This window comes from Artemia franciscana, chromosome 1, assembly GCF_032884065.1.
Source record: "Artemia franciscana chromosome 1, ASM3288406v1, whole genome shotgun sequence".
NCBI lineage: Eukaryota > Metazoa > Arthropoda > Branchiopoda > Anostraca > Artemiidae > Artemia > Artemia franciscana.
The window spans coordinates 35,145,919-35,166,643 of NC_088863.1; the positions used below are offsets into that span (position 1 = coordinate 35,145,919).

The 20,725-nt window shown below is 37.2% G+C and overlaps 1 long non-coding RNA gene across 1 annotated transcript in view; it reads right to left on the bottom strand.

Moving 5' to 3' along the window:
* The window catches only part of LOC136029037 (uncharacterized), a 71,161-nt gene extending 63,021 nt beyond the window's left edge, over positions 1 to 8,140 (bottom strand). The window contains exon 1 of the long non-coding RNA XR_010617958.1: positions 8,125 to 8,140. This is a non-coding gene — a long non-coding RNA (uncharacterized LOC136029037). The remainder of the gene's footprint in view (positions 1 to 8,124) is intronic.
* Between the last annotated feature and the right edge of the window lie 12,585 nt (positions 8,141 to 20,725).

Genomic DNA, 20,725 nt, shown 5'->3' on the forward strand with positions numbered 1-20,725 from the left:
GAAAAGAAAGCGTGCCGAGGAATCAAAAGAACAGCAATGCTGATAGTTCCTCGGCACGCTTTCTTTTCTGACTTTCTCTATCAGCAGCAAGTTTTTTGGCATAGACTCTTTGAGCATCTTCATCAGTCATTGTAAACTAGTTGATGGGGGCGCGAAGCGCCCCCATCAACTAGGTGTTGGGGTGGCGCGAAGCGCCACCCCAACAGCTAGTATTTATATATATATATATATATATATATATATATATATATATATATATATATATATATATATATATATATATATATATATATATATATATATATATATATATATATATATATATATACATATATCTATCTCTATTCACAGGTGGGACATAGGGACACAACTACAATGGCGCGTAACTAATATGGCGCGTAACGACTTACGCGCGCGGGGGGGCTTGGGGGGGCGCGAAGCGCCACCCCAACAGCTAGTATATATATATATATATATATATATATATATATATATATATATATATATATATATATATATATATATATATATATATATATACATAAATATGTATATATATATATATATATATATATATATATATATATATATATATATATATATATATATATATATATATATATATATATATATATATATATATATATATATATATATATATATATATATATATATATATATATATATATATATATATATATATATATATATATATATAACCTGTGAGCTCTGCTTGGCAATACGGTGCCCAGGGTTCGATCCCCGCCGCAGCAAGGCTGGGCGACGAGCTTGCTAATTGTTCCTGTAAAAACACCCAGCAACTGAAACGTCGATTCGACGCCCTATGCTCCAGCAATGGCTCTGGAGGATCTTTATCCTTATATATATATATATATATATATATATATATATATATATATATATATATATATATATATATATATATATATATATATATATATATATAATATATATATATATATATATATATATATATATATATATATATATATATATATATATATATATATATATATAATTAAATACTCTGAAAATTTTTTTAGGAGTAGGAAGAAATATTACCATTTAAAATCGCTGAAAGCAAAACTCCTGGTAACACCCCCCCCTCAATAAATTTCATAGCAGAGCTCGTGAGGTACCGTCTTTCTTTTTCCACCTCTGTGCCAGTAGGCAGGTAAATGTAATCGGTCGCGCTGCTTAGAAAAAGATTGTCGCAATTGGAGGGACAATATTATCCCTAGCACCAATAATAAAGGCGTGCACCAAAAATATTCCTGAGAATAAAGAGGGATTAAATTACCATTCCTGCACCTTCCTTAAAACTTTTTCATTATTTATCTGAAGGCTCAATAAGAGTTCAGATATTTAGGCATCAAATTGCATTATTTGAAGCACTGCAGCCGCCCTGCTGACAAAATGATCCACTGTTCCTCCTCAACAGTAACTGGTACACACTTACACATCATGATGAATAATTTTGTGAGATATGAAGCGAATCAGTTTAGTTAAATAAAGTTTTAGAATAAATACCAGAAACTTCTTCATACGATAAAAAGGGAGTGTGTCACCCCACAGTACTCTAAATAGGGCTTAGTCCAAATGAAGGTATATAAAAGATTAACTCGCCCCCCTCCCCCCATATATTTATTAGAAGGATCATGAAGATTTAGGCAACTTGGGAATTGAAATATGTTATTTTAGGTATCTATCCTCCACCCCTGAACACACGATAATTCGCCACCTCTCTTTTACAATAGCTAATGTGCAATTAAATTCCGCTAAACATAAAAAAAGAAAATAATGAAAAATAAAGTGAATCGACTTAGTTGAATCAGGCATTAAGATATTTATCCAGATAAGCTGTTTATCTTGCATGGACTAAGTGACTTTTCAGGAACGAATGCATCACCTTGTGGCATTTATTCCTCTACATCTCAGAAGCTCAGTATATAGTTTTCGATACTTTTCAATGAATTTGAGACCTGAAAACTTTTAATTTATAGCAACTTGGTTCTTTGTGGGGCAAAATCTTAGTTTGGTGACCAAAAATGCCAGGAAACACCACATTCCTTTGGTACAATCTTTTGGTCACAATAAGGTCTAGAACTTTTAATTTCCTTTCAAACAAGCCCTCTTCCGATTGCCTCGGACAATTGGATCGATAAAATCACCGTTGGATACGAAAAATAACAAACACATATCCGGATCTTTCTTCTGGAAACCGGTAGGAGCTTGAAACCTCAACAGTCGTGTTTTGTGATACGGTGAATCTAATGGTGGGATTTCAATAGAATCACTTGATTTTTGAAGATAGTATTTTCGAAAATTTTCTCAGGCTTGTAGCTTTTAAAACTAATGAATTTTAAACCTTTGAGGTTATCATAAAAACCCAATGTATTTTATTGTATTAAGTGTTGTTAGTATTCTCTCTCGTAGAATTTCGATTACTATCGGCTTGAGTCGCTCCTTACTCACACCTCGTTAGCACTAACTGTTTCATTATCCTTTAACAAAGCGTCGCTGAGATTTGACAAAATAATTTATAACATTTTCAATGTTTGCAAAAGGCTGGATGGCTGAACAAGACTTAGACAAAATAAAACGAGAACCAGAATAATGATATATTATCAAATCCATGTGTTTTAAATCTAGGGCAAAAGAATCGAAGATCGAAACAGAGAGTGGAAAAAAATTTCGTTTTTCAGATCATTAGAGCAAATGAATTCAGTTTAGCTTTGAAAAATCAGCTTAGTTAATACAAAAAAAAAATCAAAAGTTAATCGTGACTAAAATTGTTCCCAGATTAAAAATTTCCTATTATTTAAAACTTTTACGTATCTAGTGAATTGTGATTGACATTGCTTACTAATTGCCTTTGATACAATTCCAAATAGTTTGATGTTAACTGTCCGAACTAATTGAAGTTCACAGGGATCTTTCCCTGGGCCAATAGGGGCCCCAGACATTTGTCAAAAGCAAAAGGGGACTTCAAGGCCTAGAAGTAGTTCAAAAGAATTTTTGTCTCCGATTGATTTGATACTAGCACTGGGAAAAAACTTTAAAAAGTTGTTGAGGGCAAATGGTCTCAAAATGAGGCTAGAGAGCGGGACAAAAAAAAACAAAACAGACTGATTAAAACCTTATATCCCTAAATCCGTGGCCAAGTGTACCCCAATGCTCAGGAAAAGCTTGGGGAAAATCAGTGCTCCCTAAAATGGCCAAAATATTTCTTTTCCAAATAGCTTGCAATATAAATCCCGATTCCTTGGGCAAAGGGGCGTAAACTCTTTCAGACCCGAGCCTTTCTCTACCATAAAAAAATCAAAATTCTTAAGTTTCCAAACGAATGGGATCTCAAAATGTACTCTGTGTATTTCCAAGAGTTTACCACAGCCGCAAAAGGGAAATCTGAAAAGTTATCGTCCGACAACAGTCGGCAGCAGGGTAGTAAAACATACTAATTATTTATCACATTTACTTTCAGGATAACTGTTACAAAAACTGTAATATATTTTCCACACATAATGCACGATCTGCCTTCCTTGCAAACTTCAATCCTACAGTGCAGTTCCTGTCGGTTGGCATAGTGTGGATAGCGATCAAGAGTATCATAGCGTGTGCTCTCATTAACCCAGGCCACAGGGATTTACCATGATTAGGTCTAATCCCCTATTCTTGGGTGACCTCGGTGCCAGGAGGTTTCCTGAAGATATAGGGTTTCAGCTAGTCCGTTTCGGAATGCAAATAATGGTACTGGTTTCACCTTTAAATCTCGAGAATTTTCAAATCTGGATTGTTATAGCCAAGAATTACAAACCATCATATCAATAATATGGAAAAAAGTCTTGATAGTCCGTTTTGTTTTTGTCTTGGTTTCATTACGATATAAAGAAAAGGGCTGATTGATTTTATCAACACCTCCTACAAGCGAATTGAAATGAGCTATAGCTTCTAGGCCTGGGCACAAAAATGTGTGTCTTTTTTTCTCTGTCTCATCGTTTCATTTTCGTGGGATTACCAATTCCCAGATGGTCTGAAACAGCCGATACGGTCCTGTTGTCATACCAACGAACAAGGAAAATTATTTTGTTCCTTTCAATATTTTTATCAGCTGCACTTTTGCCTCTTTTCTTCACCAGCTTTTCTTCAAGCATTGGAGTATCTGCAATACGATTGCTTGGTATTTTACCAACTTCGAGGAGTTTGCAACAGTGGTTTGGGTCTCAGTCAAGGTAAGCGACAAGTGGAAGTTTTCAAAATAAACCCATAAGTTCATCATTTTTGGCATATGTCTCAGCAGATGAAGCATCGCAGTTCCTCCAAGACTCCATCCATGTTCTCATAGTTTATTGTCAGTTGGTGCAGTGGCTCCCTGATTTATTACCAAGTTGAACATAATTCTAGATGATCCACAGAACAAAAAGTTCTTGAGCCCCCAGAGCTTTGGCTTGGACTTGTTGTATTGTTTCATTGTAGTCTTTCATTTAAAAGAATCATCTGTTCATCCACTGACAAATTTCCTTCGAGGCCCAGACTCTGACAGCGTATTGAACAGCTTCGATAATTGGTTTCAGTCCCGGGTGCATCTCCCTCGATCCTGTCTTACTCAATGGTGAAGTGCAGGTTGTTTCGTAAATTCTGCCATCTGTCGCAAGGCACAGCCTGGGAAATGATAGGAAGTGCGTACTTCCTACTCTATTACAATCTCGTCTGCGGTAGCCTGTCTGTTCCCTTCAAGATTGTAATGCCCACCATCTGCCTTATTTCTTCGGCAAGATTCTTACCTTTGCTGATTATACTTTTACTGTAAGTTACCTGATGATAGTATTTGGTTTTCTAAGCATCTAAATCAAAGATATAACTTGGCAGATACTTCTCGAAGTACTTAAGGTGAGTTAGTCCATCTTGCCTTGTTTTCACTGACGTACGCAAATGTTGCTTCATCTGCTGCAATTCCCTGTCGAGTCCATCTGTACTCTTTTACCTTTCGGGTCTTGCTCAGGGGGTCAGATAAATCATTGCTTTCTTGAGAAGGGTCAGCCTCTACTGTCAGTCCTTTTGAAAAGCCATCACTAAGCTTTCCTTGGAAGTGAACTCACAGACTTTTTCATCAGTTCAAAATCAGCGGTTTGTCGTCATCCCTCTCAGAATCATCAAAATCTTGGTGGCACTCAGCTTTTATCTCTTCTAGTAGACTAGGGTGATGAGGTACCTACTCTCTGGCTTCATAAGCAGCTGTAACATTTGTGATAGACATGTAAGTAGCACTGTGACTTGGACTTTCGCCATCACTGCCATCTGGTAAATCACTAAGATCTGAATCATCTCCAAGACTGAGAAGATATCAATGGCTTCCGATAGCTGTGTGGAAGCACGGAACGTCGAGGCTGTGGCTACCCATCCATCTGATAAATTAACAAAAATAAAATGATTTATGAGAGAGAGAGAGAGAGGGGAAGAGAGAGAGACAGAGAGCTCATAGCAGTGTTTAAACCCGCGGCCAGTACCAAACCCAGGAGAATAATATTAATTATCACGTTACATTCCTTAATTAAGAAATGTACCCTCTAATTTACACCATAAATCACAAGAAAAAATTTTAAGAACAATTTACTGAAAAGCAATTTGTATGCTTGCAGTATATAAAATTTTTTAGTTATTACAGAAAGTTCATGTAACAAAAATATTGACATTAGAGTTCTGCACACTCTATTTACACACAGAGTTACACACCAGGATTTCCTTTCTTGAGGTTGTCAATTGACAACTTCAATTGTCCATTGACTTTGAAAAATTCCTGTTGGTACTCTATGACAAATAAGAAAATAGTTTCAGCGGCTTCATCTAGATCTGATTAAGCTAAATCAATTTTCGTCACTTTCATTTGATTTGCAGAAAGAAAAATATTGATTCTTCTTTATTGGAATTACCTACCTTTTACGAAAATTCAATTGTGAAGACCACCTCAGGTTTTAACTCGCACCAGACCAGATGTCTACGAATAACTACAATGTATTTGGATTTTTTAATTGTTGGAATAACCAGCTATGGCGTAGTTCTGGTTTCAGCCCAAAATATCGACCCCGAATAAAACTACATCGCGCTTTAAATAGACAGTGTCAACTGACAACCAAGAATTGGACAGGCTAAGGCAATAAAAAGGATTCATCAGAACGTGGAGCCCTCCCCCCAAAAATAAGGCCAAAAAGTTTTCTGATAGCTTAAATATTTCATCCATAAGTCTTGAGGCTAGGAAAACGCTAATGCACAAAAAATTACACGTACTGACTGCCGATCGAATATTTTGACTGAACGTTCAAATGTCGCAAAAATTTTGTAACTAGGCAAAATTTTCGCCTAAAACTAAAGAGGGAGAGAGGGGACTTTATTTATACCTTTCCTTTAAATGAATAATTTGGAAAGAGATCTATTTGTAATAAAATATATTACAAACAGTTTTATTTCATAGCTGTAACATTTTTTGACTTAATAAAGAGCAACATGTCTCCTATTTAGTTCTTTCCTGGGCCTCTTGAAACAGATTAGATGGTTATAGAAAAGTGGGCAAAAGTTATTAGACCAATTCGAACAGAGATTTCCTACACATATTTTAGTAGAACAGTTGATACGGTTTAACTTGTAGAAATGATTGTTACACAGAGTTTTCAATGCAGATAATAGAAGAGCCCTATGTCTGTTGTCTTCTGTTTCCAACTATTTAGATGTAGACTTGTAGGGGAGGTTGGGGTTGACCCGGACGCGATTTTTTTAAACGGTATATCTTCTAAGCTATTAGTTTTTCCTGTAGTTCTGAATCCACCATAAAATGCGCATCTGTTAAGACTACCTTTGAAATTTTTTCCAGATTTTTTTCGAGAAAGAGAAGAGAATGTTTTTTATTTTTTTTAAATTGTCCAAAGCATCCCCTATCCATGGAATTGGACTGAACGACCTAATGTTTTGGTTTGGACACCATCCTAAACTATTAGATTTGGAGATTTTTTTCAAATATGAGATATTCATTATCACTAATCTCAATAATTTTTGGTGTCTACCAAGGTTCTTTTTTGTGGTCTTCTTTGCTTTTGTTTTCTCGTTTGCTCTATCTTTTTCTGGTGGGTTGGCAATTTTTTTCGGTGCGTCTCCGACTGCGGGCTTATCGCCCCAAAACAGTAGGCTAGTAGTAGACACACAGGAAAAATGTGAAAGATATACAGGAAGTGACTATAGGTCTTCTTTTGGTCCGAATTACCTCGGACAATACCGTGGATCTTAGTTTTCAGGTAACTACTGGTCTTTATGTTGCTACAGAGGGAAAAAAAAATTTTGATCTGAAAAATATTCTTGTAAATAGGGAAATTCATGTCTCACGAAGAGCAGACACAATGGTTACGACTAGAAAATGTTGTAAACTAAGCTCTGCCACTTCATAGGTTGAAATTTACTTATGGAATTACATTTATCCAGATGTAGAAGAATAGTGCATGCTTTGTCTGATTTCGTATTGTTCACAAAATGCTTGACAGATTAAAAGAAGGTGTTACTGTTGACCTATCTGCTTTGGTTAGCTAGAACTAGCACTCCTGGTAAACCACCACTTAGCACACGAGCTTAGTAGTTCATTGGTGGGAAGATATACGACGGTGGCATAGTGGCACGAGAAACAATGCAAAAGAAGACGATTGTCATAATTTCCGATGTTAGGTTGAGGAAGAGCATGAAACTCTTATCCTCATCAGAGATAAAACTCGAGATTGAGGTAAGACGGTTTAGACCCCCTCTCATCAACATTCCATATTCAGTCAGGTCGTCCTGTGAGGATATGGAATGTATTTCCTTTTAACTGAGTAAAAAAAAATTATTTTGGAAGATTCATCTGTGTGTTTCTACCCTAAATACCAACCTTTTAGAGACAGGGTTGGTTCAGACAAGACATAAAAATTCCAAACCAACTTTCAATTGCCATGTCCGGCCCAACCACTTGAGTCCTCTTGCAACACTGAAGTAATTTGAAAAATAACATCAATAGATGTCACCCAATCGTTGGCTTTAAAATCTTCCTGTGTAAGCTAAATTAACAAACAAAAAAGTATGATTACAAACCCCTCTATTAAGTTCCAAACAGAGACAATTGAAGAAAATTTTACTCCTGTTTTTTTTTTTCCAAAATGGTGAAGAAACGGTTTCGCCTATCTAGATCCAAACTAGCATGATAAAAGAATAATAGATGGTGCGCGTGTTTTAATTTTGTAAGAATTTTTTGCTAAGCTACTATGGATATATGCTTGATTGTCCAGATCAACCCCGTGTCCGGGTCAGCCCCGACATCCCCTAGATTGTTCATGCAAGTAGTAGTAGTAAGTGAGAATTTTTATTAGAGAAAAAAATAGAGACAAAATTAAAATAGTTTATTGTTTGTAAGAGCGAAAGTAGGACCCTAGAACCCAAGCCCTCGTTATCCTCCCTCCTCAACTTATGACAAGCTACACCATATTGAAGTCACAAATTATCAGCAACAAAAACATCAGACTGATAAATCTTGGGATAAATTCTTAAGGAAAACTTAACGCTGGGACAGCCTCAAAAAGAATGAATTAATTTTTAAGCTTACTTAGGGTAACCTTGACTACTATTTGACACATTTTTATACCCCTAAACCTTTTTGTGAAAGATGTAACGGCTGATAACATCAGCCGTTATGATTGTGTTTAGCATTTTTCTCGGCATTTCTTTAAAGTCTGACCTTAATACTCCAAATTTTTTTTTTATATCTAGGATCAAACTTGTCTTCTTTTCTTGAAAATAAACCTTATAATGTTAACAATAGAAAACTTTCATAGCTTACAGCCTTTACACCTGGGGCGGGGGGTTGTGAACCCTGAAGACATAGTTATGTAATCTTAGGACTTTCTGAAATAAAATGGCTCTCTCAAAATTTTGATCGGGTACATTTGGGAAAAAATATGGCAGTTGGGAGGGAGCGGCTGGTTACCCTCTGATTATTTGTGATTCATAAAAAGTGATCTAGAAATTTTGGTTTGCAATAGAACCAGCCTCCTACAAAATTTACACGACCATCCCATCCATAAGAACCTTATGTTTTAACAATGGAAAACTTCATAGCTTACGCCCTCAGCCCAGGGGCTGTGGGGGGTTTTGTGAATCAGGAAGGAATTACTTTTTGGACAAAATTGATACGTCAGAATTTTGATCGAATGCATTTGGGGTAAATAGAGTGTGGGGAAATTGGTTGCCCTCCGATCACTTTTGACTCTTAGAAAAAGACACTAGAAATTTAAATGTACAATTGAATGTGCTCCCTCCAAAGTCTATGTGACCACCCCTTCCACATAAAATGCGGCTGGAAAATTTATGATAAATGATACACCATTGAAGCGTTATGGGTCTCTACTATAGGCAACGCTATTGAGTTGCATCTGATATAATATTCAGTCGATGTGCTTACTACTTTTTTTATCGTGTTTTTTTTTGTCGGTGTTTTTGTATAGTTAAGACTTAGGCAGGGAGCCAGGAATAAGCTGAGATTTGCATTGTTGGGAAATTTTAATTACCACAGCTTGAATTTATCTTATCTTTCCACCAACAGAGAGTTTTTTGGCAGTCATTTGGAGAAACCTAAATTAAAGTGATTATAGGGCAACCAGGTCCCTCCCACGCCTCTTTTCACTGCCCTTGGTCCATTCAAATTTGACTGCCCTGACATTCAATCAAAATTTCAAGATAGCCGTTTTGTTTAATATAGCTAAAAAGTCCAATAATTTCGCCTCTGAGGATGGCAAGACCTTGCACAACACTTGGCTAAGGGCTGTCGTTTATATAATTTGGTCATTTTTTATATATGGGATTTGTGGTTTCCAAAGGAGGGAACATTTGATCCTTGTTTTAAAAAAAAGGCTAAGGAAATTAAGGTGGTGCTCTTACGGAATCTTAAAGGGAGTGTTGAACTATATGAAAACACAGTATGTTCATGTAGCTTGAAAAAAGAATATACCAATAATATGCCACGAATGGTTTAGGGTATTACGTCAAAACTTACTGGATACGATGCATGGAATATTCAAGCAACCAAAAGGGAAATTTTGAATGCTACTACCACTACTACTACTTCTACGACTGCTTCTAAAGTTAAAGGTATTGAAGTGAAAATTCCAGGGATTATTGACGGTGAAGTTGAATTAAATCAAAACATTATTGCACGAAGTTTCAAAAGGGTGCATCTGGAATACCTTATGAACGGCTTTGAGTATCATATTTGAACTTTCACGTATGTTGATGTTGAACTAACCAAATGACACTATATGCATGCTGCCAATGCTATTACAGAAGCTACTACTATTACGACGACTGGTCCTTTGTCGGAGCCTTTTCCTATCTTTAACAGGGACAAGTCTAGAATTACCTTAATTACCTTAATTTGCACTTCGGAGCAAATTAAGATCTGTAGATCTGTTGAATGCTCCTGAGTTGAATCGGTGATGTCTCATAGCAGGTATGAGCAGGACGGAATGTCCCACTCATACTTCCAGTCTTTCGTGGCCCACTCTTTATCCAGTGCCTTCTTGAATGCTTCGGGGGTGGGGGCTGAGACTGTTGCTTCGCACAGTTCATCCCAGGGGTTGACGACTCTGTTGGTGAAGAAACTCTTTCTGGCCCTGGTTCTGACTGACTGCTTCAACAGCTTCTTTGAGTGTCCTCTGGTGCACTGTGGGGGGCCTGGGTGGATGGGCAGGATCTTGGCATATGATGAGTTCAGCAATTTGCGGGTCAGAATGACTATTCTCTTACTATTCTAGACATGCTGTTACTGTGCCGTCTGGCAACATCTTACACATCTTTGGCAATTTCATTTCTGCCCATAACTTCACACTTCCTTAATCCATATTTTAGTGCTTTCTCCCCTTTCTTTATATTCCTTTCATTTTCATATGATCTCTCGCTCAAATAATATACATAAATACCCTCCTCCACTCTATTAAGCATAAAGCATTTTCACGAATGTTCGTAGTTCGCGTTTATAAGCTTTTTTATAGAGTTATAGCTTTTTTATGGCACTTGGTATTTACCAGCTGACATATAGCGATCGCAAATTCTGTCAGTCTGTCGGTCTGTTCTGGTTTTGCTAGTTTTGGCACTTCCAGATAAGCTAGGACGATAAAATTCGGCAGGCGTACCAGGAATCAGACCGAATCAAATTAAAAATAGTCATTTCCCTGATTTGACCATCTGAGGAGGGGGGAGTGGGGGGACGGTTAATTCGGAAAAATTAGACAAAATGAGGTATTTTTAACTTGCGAACGGGTGATCGGATCTTAATGAAATTTGATATTTCGAAGGATAATGTGTCTCAGAGCTTTTATTTAAAATCCTGACCGGATTTGGTGACATTGGGGGGAGTTGGAGGGGGAAACCTGAAATCTTGGAAAACGCTTAGAGTGGAGGGATCAGGATGAAACTTGGTGGGAAAAATAAGCCAAGTCCTAGATACGTGATTGACATAACCGGAACGGATCTGCTCTCTTTGGAGGAGTTGGGGGGAGGGCTAATTCTGAAAATTTAGAGAAAATGAGGTATTTTTAACTTACGAAGGAATGATCGGATCTTAATGAAATTTTATATTTAGAAGGAACTCATAACTCAAATCTCTTATTTTAAATCCTGACTGGACCGGTTACATTGGGGGGAGTTGGAGGAAGAAACCGGAAATCTCGGAAAACGCTTAGAGTGGAGAGATCGTGATGATGCTTGGTGGGAAGAGTAAGCACAAGTCCTAGATACGTGATTGACATAACCATACCGTATTGGCTCTCTTTGGGGGAGTTGGGGGGACAATTCGGAAAAATTAGAAAAAACGGGCTATTTGTAACTTATGAACGGGTGATCAGATCTTGATGAAAGTTGATATTTAGAAGGATCTTGTGCTTCAAAGCTCTTATTTTAAATCCCGACCAGGTCCGGTGACGTTGGGGGGAGTTGAAGGGGGACACCATAAATCTTGAAAACGTGAAAATTGAGGCATCTTTGTCACACGAATGGGTGATCGGATCTTAATAAAACTTAATATATAGAAAGATCTTATGTCTCAGATGCTCGATTTTCAATTCAAATCGGATCCAAGGACATAGAGGGTTGGAAGGGGAAAACAAAAATCTTGGAAACCGAAAATCTTGGAAAACGCTTAGAGTAAAGAGATCGGGATGAAACTTGACGGGAAGAATAAGAACAGGTTATAAATACGTGATTGACATAACTGGTTCGGATCCGCTCTCTTTGGGGGAGTTGGGGGGGATTTCCAGTGCTTTGGCGAGATTGGTGCTTCTGCATGTGCTAGGACGATGAAAATTGGAAGGCGTGTCAGGAACGTGCACAAATGGACTGGAAAAAAGTTGTTCTCCCGATTTGACCATCTGGGGGGCTGGAGGAAGAGGACAAATTGAAAAAAACCAGATATTATTAACTTAAGAATGGGTGATGAGATCTTAATGATATTTTATATTTAGAAGGACCTCGTGTCTCAGAGCTCTTATTTTAAATCTCGGAAAACGTTTAGGAAACGGGAAATCTTGGAAAACGTTTAGAGTGGAGAGATCAGGATGAAACTTGATGGGAAGAATAAGAACAAGTCCTAAATTCGTGATTGACGTAACCGGACTGAATCCACTCTCTTTAGGAGAGTTGGGGGGGGGGGTTGTTAATTCAGAAAAATTGAGGTATTTTTAACTTACGAACGGGTGACCGAATCTTAATGAAATTTGATATTTTGAAGGAAATCATGTCCCAGAGCTTTATTTTAAGTCCTGACCAGATCTAGTGACATTGGGGGGATTTGAAGGGGGAAACCGGAAATCTTGGAAAACGCTTAGAGTGGAGAGATCGGGATGAAACTTGGTGGGAAAAATAAGCACAAGTCTTAGATAAGTGATTGGCATAATCGGACTGAATCCGCTCTCTTCGGGGGGGAGGTGGTTTATTCGGAAAAATTTGAAAAATTAGAAAGGCACGTTCTGCCTTCCTTACAAACTTCAAGCCTACAGCACAGTTCCTGTCCGTTAGCGTAGTGTGGATAGTGACCACAGTATTATCGCGTGTGCTCTCATTAGCCCAGGCCACAGGGATATACCATAATAAGGGCCAATCCCTTATTCTTGGATGACTTCGGTGCCGGGAGGTTTCCTGAAGAAATAGGGCTTCAGCTAGTTTGTTTTGGAACGCGAAAAATGGTACTGGTTTGACCTTTAAACTTCGAGACTTTTCAAATCTGGATTGTTCAAGCCAAGAATCACAAACCATCATATCTATAATATGGAAAAAAGTCTTGATATTCCATTTTTTGTCTTCAAGTTTTGTCCATTTTTTTGGTTTCAATACAATATAAAGAAAAGGGCTGATTGATTTTTATCAATTTTATCAACACCTCCTATAAGTGAATTGTAATGAGTTATAGCTTCTAGCCTGTGCAAAAAAAAATGTGTGTCTTTTTTCTCTGTCTCATCGTTTCATTTTCTTGGGATTTCCAATTCCCAGATGGTCTGAAAAAGCCGAGACAGTCCTGTTGTCATACCAACGAACAAGGAAAATTGTTTTGTTTCTTTCAATAATTTCATCAGCTGTACTTCTGCCTCTCTTCTTCACCAGCTTTTCTTCAAGTAGTTGGGCATCTGCAATACGATTGCTTGGTATTTTACCAACTTCAAGGAATTCTCAACATTGGTTCGGGTCTCAATCAAGATAAGTGACAAGAGGAAGTTTTTAAAATAAACCCAAAAGTTCCTCATTTTTGGCATATGTCTCAACATATGAACCATCACAGCTCCTCCAAGACTTCATCCATCTTCTCATATTTTATTTCCAGTTTGTGCAGTGGCCACCTGGTATATTTCTAAGGTGAATATAATTCTAGAAGACCCACAGAAGACAAAGTTTTTGAGCCCCCAGGGCCGTGGCTTGCACTTAATGTATTGTTTCATTGTAGTATTTTTTTTTTTTAAAGAATAATCTGTTCATCCGCTGACAAATTTCCTTGGAGGCCCAGACTCTGACAGCGTATTGAGCAGCTTCGATAATTGGTTTCCAATGCATATCCCTCAATCCTGTCTTACTTAATGGTAAAATGCAGGTTGTTCCGTAAATTCTGCAATCTGTCGCAAGACACGGTCTGGGAAATGATAGGAAGTTCCTAATCTATTACTTCCTGATCTATTACAATCTCGTCTGCGGTAGCCTGTATGTTTCCTTCAAGATAGTGATGCCCACCATGTGCCTCATTTCTTCGGCAAGTTTCAAACCATGCTGATTATACTTTTACTGTAAGTTACCTGATGATAGTATTTGGTTTTCTAAGCAGCTAAATCAAAGATATAACTTTGTAGATACTTGTCGAAGTACTTAAGGTGAATTAGTCCATCTTGCCTTGTTTTCACTGACGTACGCAAATGTTACTTCATCTGCTGCTATTCCCTGTCGAGTCCATCTGTACTCTTTTGTCTTTCGGTTTTACTCATTGGGTCAGATAAATCATTACTTTCTTGAGAAGGATCAGCCTCTACTGTCGTTTCTTTTGAAAAGCCATCACTGAGCTTTCCTTGGAAGTGAACTCACTGACATTTTCATCGGTTGAAAATCAACGGTTTGACTTCATCCCTCTCAAACTCATCAAAATCTTGGTGGCACTCAGCTTCTATCTCTTCTAGTATACTAGGGTGATGCGGTACCTCCTCTCTGGCTCCAAAAGCAGCTGTAACATTTATGATAGAAATGCCAGTAGCACTGTAATTTGGGCTTTCTTCATCACTGCCATGTGGTAAATCACTATAATCGGAATTATCTTCAAGACTGAGAAGACATCAATGGCTTTCGATAGCTGTGTGGACGCACGGAATGCCGAGGCTATGGTAGCTCATCCATCTGTAAAATAAACAAAAATAAAATGATCTACGAGAGGGAGAGGGGAAGAGAGAGAGACAGAGAGAGAGAGAGCGCGCATAGCAGTGTTTAAACCAGCAGTCAGTACCAAACCCAGGAGAATAATATTAATTACCAGATTACATTCCTTATTTATGAAATATACCCTCTATTTTACGCCATAAATCACAAGAAAAAATTTTAAGAACAATTTACTGAAAAGCAATTTACATACCAGCAGTAAATCAAATTTTTGCTGTTATTACAGAAAGTTTATGTAGTAAAAATATTGGCAATAGAGTGCTGCATAGTTATACACCAGGATTTCCGTCCTTGAGGTTGTCAATTGACAATTTCAATCGCCCATTGACTTTGAAAAATTCCTGTTGGTACTCTATGACAAATAAGAAAATAATTTCAGCAGCTTCATCAGATAATTTAATATCTGATTAAGCTAAATCAATTTCTGTGACTTTTATTTGAATTGATGAAAGAAAAATATTTATTCTTTTTATTTGAATTACCTACCTCTTACGAATTCAATTGTGAAGACCATCTCAGGTTTTAACTCGCACCAGACCAGATGTCTAAGAATAACTACAATGTATTTGTATTTGTTTAATTGCTGGAATCACAAGCTATGGCGTAGTTCTAGTTTCAGCCCAAAATATCGACCCAAAATGATACTATATCGCTTTAAGTAAATATTGTCAACTGAAAGCGAAGAATTGGACAGGTTAAGGCAATAAAATAGATCCACCAGAAAGTGGAGCCCCCCCCCAAAAAAAAGGGCCATAAAATGTTTCCTGATAGCTTAAAAATTGCATTCATAAGTCTCGGGGCTAGGAAAACCCTAATACACAAAAAATTACACATACTTATGGCCGATCGAACATTTTGACTGAATGTTTAAACTTCGCCAAAATTTTGTAACTAGGCAAAATTTTTGCACAACATGCAAAAGTTAAAAACCAAAGAGAGGAGGAGGGGGGCTTCTCTCTTGTCTAACGTTTGATTCTTACAGTGGAAAAAAATATTTGATCAAGGATTATAAAGTTTCCCTGAGGGAAAAATCTTATCGAAAAAAATCGTATGAAAAAAAGAAAAAGATATATTGAGGAAAAAAACCGTGAAGAAAGAAGAAACCTAGAAGAAAAAATACCTCGAAGAAAAAAACATCTAAAGTATTATGTAGCAGCCACGTGTGCGCTGTCCTCAGCTACCACCGGGGGTTCCCCACTTGAATAGCGGGCCCTGAGCTCAAGGATGTCAAACGAGATTACGTCATTCTGAACATAGGTAAATAATCTCCTATTACATAACAAACACCTGATCTTGAAGAAAACACTCCTCATTACGTAACAAACAGGTGTACTACAGTATTACGAAACACACAGGTAACACGGTATTACGCAAGACCCAGGTGCGCGTCACTACATCTAGAGGGATCGGTAACTCTAATAGCATAAACCCTATGGCTTTTTTTGAAAGCCTAATGAGTCACTACTTCGGTGTCTCATGTCTTCTAACCCCGTGTGTCTTTGCTCTTCATTTTCATTTTTGACTTGCTCACATCCTCGATGTCACATGACTTCTAACCGCGTGTATCTTTGCTTTTCATTTTCATTTTTGACACGCAACCACTGTTCTTCTAACTGCGTCTGCATTTCCTCTTCATTTTTATTTTTGAATCGCTCACATGCTCGGTTTTGCATGTCTTCTAACCGCGTATGTCTTTGCTCTTCATTTTAATTTTGACACGACCTAATTGTCGTTTTCACAAATCTTCGAACCACACGAGTCTCTGCTCTTCATTTTTAACACGTTTTTGGATTTTGATTACTTCAGACAGTTTAGCAATGGCCTTTTCATTAGCTGCCCGTGAAGGTGCTGCCGCCATTGAGGGTCCAAGTTTTCGTTTTTGGTTCAAATTATATATAAGTTAATCAAGAGAGGGCTCATTCGAACGGCAATTAAAAGTTCTAATGTCCTTTTTAAGTGACCGGAAAAATCAAGGGCAAATAGGCCCCTTCCCACGCCCCCTTTTCCTCAAAATAGTTCGAATCAAAATTTTGAGATTGCCATTTTTTTCAGCATAGTTAAAATTCTGAACAACTATGCTTTTGGAGATAACATTCCCCTATCATGCCCCTCAGCCCCTGTGGAAAGGTCTTTAAATGATAAAATTTGCCCATTGTTTATATATAATATTTGTTATTGTGAAGTATGCATAAATTTTTCGGGTGGGGGTGAGGGGAAACGATCAGAAATAAAATTCAAAAACATTATCTTTTCACCTGAAAGTAAGGAGCAACATTAAAACTTAAAACGAACAGAAATTATTACGTAAATGAGGGAGGTTGCTCCTCTCGACCCATCGCTCTTTACACTAAAGTTTGAATTCTGTCCCAATGCTTTAAGAAAGGCTCCTCAAACCCTATGTGTGTTTAATTAGAACAATAAAAAGCTATTTTAAAAGTATTAAGAAAACTTTAGCGTACAGAGCGAACTGTTGAGGAGGAGCCACCTCCCTCATATACGTAGTAATTTCTGTTTGTTTTAGGTTTTAATGTTGCTCCTTACTTTCAGTTGAAAAAACTTGTTTTTTTTAATCTAATTCATTAAGCCCCAATTGAATAACCTTAAATGTAGTATTAAAATATATGTGTATATTAACTGTTTATTTTGTATTGTGCATCTTTAAGAACGACTAAATCACCACACTGGATCACTTTCTCTTAAACAGAATGCTCAAAATACAGCATTTGGGTAGGCCTAATACAAAATCGATTGACTATTTTAGGATTTTCACTCCATCCTTTTTTTGGCACCTTTTGGGCCAAAACTGTAATCCTTAGCCAAAAAGTAGCATAAAACGCCACTTTGTTGTGGCACAATCGTTTTGCTACTTAAAATGTTCAGTAAACTATTGATTTCCTTTCTAATGAGCTTCTCTTGATACCTTAGGACCATTATACTTTAAGAAAATAGATGTCTCCGACATGTTAAATTCAATGGCGGTATCAAAATCACTTGCCATTTTGGTTTCCCTCTTTTTCAAAAATCAGAAAAATATTCACAGGCTTTAAACTTTTGATGAATAACTTTAAACTGACTGAGTTTTATGTATTTAGAATCACCATAAAAAGACCGATTATTTTAGTGTATATACTGTTATTGGAACTTCTCTTTAAGAGTTTGGTCGCTCCTCACTTACATTTCAGTCCCACAAACTATTTAACATTTACAAAATAATTCTAAAACCAAATTTTTTCATTTGAATCTCCTTTGGAACCGAAGTTCCTGGTACCTTATACTTTTCTCTTCCTTGAAAAATCCCTGATGGTGCTCAAGATCGCTAGCCCAAATCTCTCCGCCTGTTAAGCCTGTAAGAATATGAATATAGTATTTTACGTAAAAATCAACTTTTCTCAGAAATAATAGAGGATGTTTTACCACTTAGCTCTGATATTCAGGTTTATCCCAAATTTAAAAAGATTAAAGATTAATCTGAAGATCTTTCTCATTAATGAGAAAGATCTCTTCATTAATGAGATCTTTCTCATTAATGATGACCTTTCTCATTAATGAGAAAGGTCATCAAGAGTAAGAAAATTTAGAAATAGAAACGCAATTTTTGAGGGATCAACCAAACCCCAACCTACACAATGTCCTATAGACATTCCTACTTCATAACCCAAGATGCGCGTTTTCTGCTTGACACTCTGCTTGACAGTCAATTAGGAATTTTTCGAGCAAAAATTAAGTATCGTTTTTTTTTTGTCAGAACTGCTTCAGTTGAATTTTTTGTGATTCTTCTCATGAGATCTGTCATAAAAAGTCGTTTATCTATTTTAAAGGTTTCAACATTAAAACTAGTAAAGAAAAAAAAAGCTAATATTTTCACCTCATGAAAAATTTTAGAAAAGGAGAAACATGGTTTCCAGCTTAATACCCTTATCTGTTCCAAATATCTGCAAATGTACACTTTTTACAACCGTGAGACACAGAGTATCTTTTGATTTCGTTCAGCACCCCCTCACCATTCCTGGAAAGTTTCTATTTAATGCCCTTAACCATTTCTGAGATACTGCGGATATGTCATTTCAACAACCTAGATGCTCATGGTGCCTTTTGATTAAGTTTGACATTTCCTAAACATTCTGGGAAAGTTTCAAATTGACATCCTTAGCCATTTCTCAGATATTGCAGCTAAGCTTTTTTCACAATCAGGATGCACACAGAGTCTTTTGATCCAGCGCTCAAGGTTACCCTTCAGCATTCCCTTCAATTTTGAATTTACTGTTCTTAGGTACTCCTGCGATATAGAAGATTCGTTCTTTCGACCTCCTTGCTGCTAATAGTGCCGTTTAATTTGGTCCACAATTTCCTTAAGACTCCGTGAAAGTTTCAAATTGATATCCTTAGCCGTTTCCAAAATGTTGCAGAAAAACCTTCTCGACAACTATTATACGCATAGTGTCTTTTGATCTTCAATGTTTCCCCTCAATATACCCCAAGAGTTTCAAATTAATTTCCTTAAATGTTCCTGAAATATTGCAGAGATTCCGTTTCAAGAGCATGGGTAGGGATAATGTCTTTTGGCTTAGTTTCAAATCCTCCTCAACATGCCTTGTAAGTTTAAACTGAATACCTTTAATCTGTCCTGAGAAAATGTTGATATTTCCATGTGACAAATTAAGCGGACATAGTGTCCTTTGATTTAGTGCAACATTCCCTGAAAGTTTCCCCTTAGTACTTTTAGCTGTTTCCACAGCGTTTCAAATACAACTTCAAGCCATCTAGTTGCGTCTAAATTTATTGTGCTGTTGACTTATTTGCCACTGAAGATTGTAAGTCTTTTTTACTAATCATTATATAGATACTTTTCGGTGGTGTGTTGAGGGATTTTTACTCCCTCCAAATGCTTCGTTTTGTTTTTGATAATGCCATCTACGTTAGTTCTTTACACCACCATCTACATAATTTAATTTTGTCAGCGGTGCCGTGCGGATGTCTTAGGAAGCAGGAAGAAAAGCGGAAGGAGCCCACCGCAAGCATCCTAGGTAACCGGTGGTTTCTTATTAACCTTAATTTGTGGGGAATGGGTGAGCAGTTCTCGATACTTTCCCCTGCTCCTGGCTATCTGTACGGCTACTTTGAGGTCATATCAGCATTCATGTAGTTCTTGGCATTTTAAAATCTACTTCCTTGTGATCTGATCTGTGGCGTATCTGCTAATTTCAATCCGAATTGCACAAGTTTTCTGCTACCAAACCAGCATTTATTCTAGGACTGTGCTTATCGATTGTGAACCTGCAACAGTTTCTGAACAAGACGCAATTAAGCAAGTGATTGAAACGTATAAAAATGCTTTACTACTGAAAAATTCTGCTAGTCGCCCGTAACTGTGGTATTACGTTTAAACGAGTGTGTCCATATGCTCAGTTTTTTTTGTGGAAAAGCAATAATATGCTCACAGGCTCCAACCTCAACTGTCTGGCTATCAGTGTCGCCACTTCAGCGACCATCCATCACTGCCGTGCTAACGAAGATTTTTACAAATATTAACGTGCATAACCCAAAAAATTAGCATCAATTTGTGCAGAAAATTGGTTGCGCAGATAAAGTGAAGCATATAGTCAGTCGACTGATCATCCATTTGAACAATGAGGAGTTGGTCACTGCGGTCCAAGGTATCCCCAGAACTTTAAAAATTCATTCCAGAGCTATTGAAACTAAACATGCCGGTATTATCAAGATGGATGCCGCTTATGGTCTTTCC